At 34.0% G+C, this 3227-nt stretch overlaps 1 non-coding gene across 1 annotated transcript; it reads right to left on the bottom strand.

The window, feature by feature from the left end:
* Nucleotides 1-2524: 2524 nt before the first annotated feature.
* TRNAI-UAU (transfer RNA isoleucine (anticodon UAU)) lies at nt 2525-2596 on the bottom strand. Its single transcript has one exon. It is a non-coding gene; the product is annotated as a tRNA-Ile (tRNA).
* Nucleotides 2597-3227: the final 631 nt, after the last annotated feature.

Genomic DNA, 3227 nt, shown 5'->3' with positions numbered 1-3227 from the left:
TGCTAATGTTGTTCCATCTGTGTCAACTGCTCTGCCGAAAATTAGACAGGCCTTTCACATTAACCTTATTGTAAAAATCGTTGAATTCGTTCGAACTGATCCATGAGTATTGTACTATTATCTTACATTGTATGTTGTGACTACCGCATCCGAGTGGACTGCTCCACCGGAAGCTATCTATGTCCTTTGTGTTGTGTGTTTCTAGTCGAGTTGGGACTGATCCCTTTCAACCTGGAACTCACCTTCACCTTTTCCCCTCATAGTGAAAGAACCATTGACACAAGTACACTTACACTCACCAGGCACGCAAACCTCACTTCTTGAAGACAAAGAGAACCCCTCTTCTGTGTTTACAAGCAAGATTTGAGGAAAGATAATGGCAACCAGGCCATCATACCAAATGGGACTCCCACACCAAACGGTGTGAGGTCTAGTTGGGACTTCATACCGGGGTGGTCCCCTGAATGTTGGTGGGTCCATCACTGTTAACACATAATGAAATGGGTTGTGTGCCACTTTGATATAGCTTTCGCTATCACATTTTATGGTTATCGGTATTTTTTCATTTTTTTAAAACAACATTCCGTTTGTATTTGTACTTTAATACAAACCTTTAAGTATCTCCCAAGCTACATGGGATTTTATGAATTCCTTAATATGCATAATGATGTTTTATTTCAAGGAAAACATCATGCTATTGATTCATATCCAAACACAATTGCTCAAATATTATACACAATTTTCATCAAAGTTTACATCTTGAATTTCCAAATTGCATAGTTTTCCTCATCTATCTTTGTTGATTAATTTTAATATGAATCTAGTAATGGATTTTCCATCTTATGAACTTAATAAAATTTATTCCCTTATCTTTTCAATATCCTTTAATTTTTGTAATTGTATTTAACAACTTATTAACAAGTTTCCATGAAAATGCTTGTAAATTCCCAATGCAATGGAATCAAAGGAAAGAAAACTAAATACAAAAAGGTAGCCTATTTATATCACAATGAACATAAAATTTACCATGAAAAAATAATGAAATATCTATGATATTCTAGTATGATTAATCATGGTTGATCATGTAAGACTATGGTTTTATGATGGTTTTTATTGCCCATGTTTGACTATAATTGAATATGGTCAAACTTTCTTGATTATGTTTTACCACATTTAATTATGGTTAATTATGGATGACCATGTTTATCTATGGTTTACAATAGTTGAATTTGGTTAACCATGGTTGACTATGTTTGTGTTATGATCAAAATACTTAAAATATCATAAGAAGCTAGAAGTACACACCATGTACACTAATGTAAATGTGAAGTAAAATTCCAAGAGAGATAAAAGATATTAGTTACACAATAACTTATAAACAATAAGATAAACTCCTATAAATACCCCAATACATTTGTACATCCAAATAACATCTCCTCAATAATAACTACACGATCTCTAGAAATACCTATTCATACATTGTACATGTGGCCCCTTTATTATTAAGCTAACCCTATTACATATACATTCACTACAAGAAAAAAGGACATTGGTGATAGGAAAAAATGTCACCATAAGCTCATTGGTGAAGGTCAAAAGAGCCTTCGTCACTAAAAATTGAACGTCACTAAAGGTGGAGTCGCCAAAAGTATAGGTGTTGTAGTGACATTCAAAGTTTGTCACCAATAATGATTTATAATGATGGATAGCGATCGTCACCATTTCATATGAGTAATGGTGACGGACCATAGCCTCGATCACCAAAGGTGGCATCACCAAAAGTATAGGTTTTGTAGTGACATTCAAAGTCTGTCACCAATAATGATTTATAATGATGGACAACGATCATCACCATTTCATATGAGCAATGGTGACAGACCATAGCCTCCGTCACCAAAAACTAAATGTCACCAAAGGTGGCATCGCCAAAATTATAGGTGTTGTAGTGACATTCAAAGTCCGTCACCAATAATGATTTATAATGATGGATAGCGGCTGTCACCATTTCATATGAGAAATGGTGACAGACCATAGCCTCCATCGCCAAAACTTGAACGTCACCAAAGGTGGCATAGCCAAAAGTATAGGTGTTATGGTGACATTCAAGGTCCATCACAAATATTGATTATAATGATGGATAATTACCGTCACCATTTCATATGAACAACGATTTATTGTGATGGATATTTCATGGGCGTCACTATTGGTGCATATATATGGTGACGTTCGTTGACTGTCACCAAAATCCGCATTGTCATAAGTATAGGTGTTGTGGTGACATTCAAGGTTCATCATGAATAATGACTATAATGATGGACAACGACCGTCACCATTTCATATCAACAACGATTTATGGTTAGGACCTTTGAGGGTCATCACTATTGATTCGTATATATGGTGGTGTTCGGTGAACGTCACCATTTCATATTTTGGTGAGGATCGAAAAATGTCACCAAAGCTCATTAGTGATGGTGAAAAGAGTCTCCGTCACCAAAAATTGATTGTCGTCATTCCATATGGATGTCAGGGCACGATGGAATCGAACCATCAACCTCCTGCTTATAAAGCAGGTGCTCTTCCATTGAGCTAGCACCCTTTAAAAAATTAGACTTTTAAAAATTAGACCTTAAAACTTCATAAATTGCAAATTCTACAACTTTCAATAAATTAAAATATTGGAAATATTTTACTAAACAAGCAAAGCAACATCGAAGTTGCAGGTCCCAACTTAATGGTTATGGAAGTTATGAAAAGTGGGTAGAGGGAAGAATTATGTATAAGAGAACCAATATGTTTAGTTGAATACTCAATTACAAGTGAAACTCTGAAGACATTTATAATCTATAAATGACCTATAACTAGAAAATGCACCAAATATTGTAAAGGAAATGTCATAAGTGGATAGCATATGGAAGAAGAACATTGATGAAGATAGATGCAATATGCTATAGTTTGAGTGAAAGAAAAATCTCAATGTTGTTGTTGTTTGGCGTTTAAATATCTGAATGATATCTAAACTTCTGTGCAAATGTAACACAGATCTTCGAAAACCATGAACGACATATGATAAAAAAAAAATTATATATATATATATATATATATATATATATATATAGATATATATATATATATATTCCCTTTACATAAACCAACATACAATTTGGAATTTCACAAGTCCGCACTCAAAACATGACAACAACCAACAAATAAAAGAAATTGACTTGGAC

The sequence above is a fragment of the Pinus tabuliformis genome, chromosome 2_1 (genome assembly GCF_031772625.1).
Source record: "Pinus tabuliformis cultivar Carrire ecotype Pingquan chromosome 2_1, CPIR1, whole genome shotgun sequence".
NCBI classification, from domain to species: Eukaryota; Viridiplantae; Streptophyta; class Pinopsida; order Pinales; family Pinaceae; genus Pinus; species Pinus tabuliformis.
This window is presented reverse-complemented; position numbering and strand designations above follow the sequence as displayed.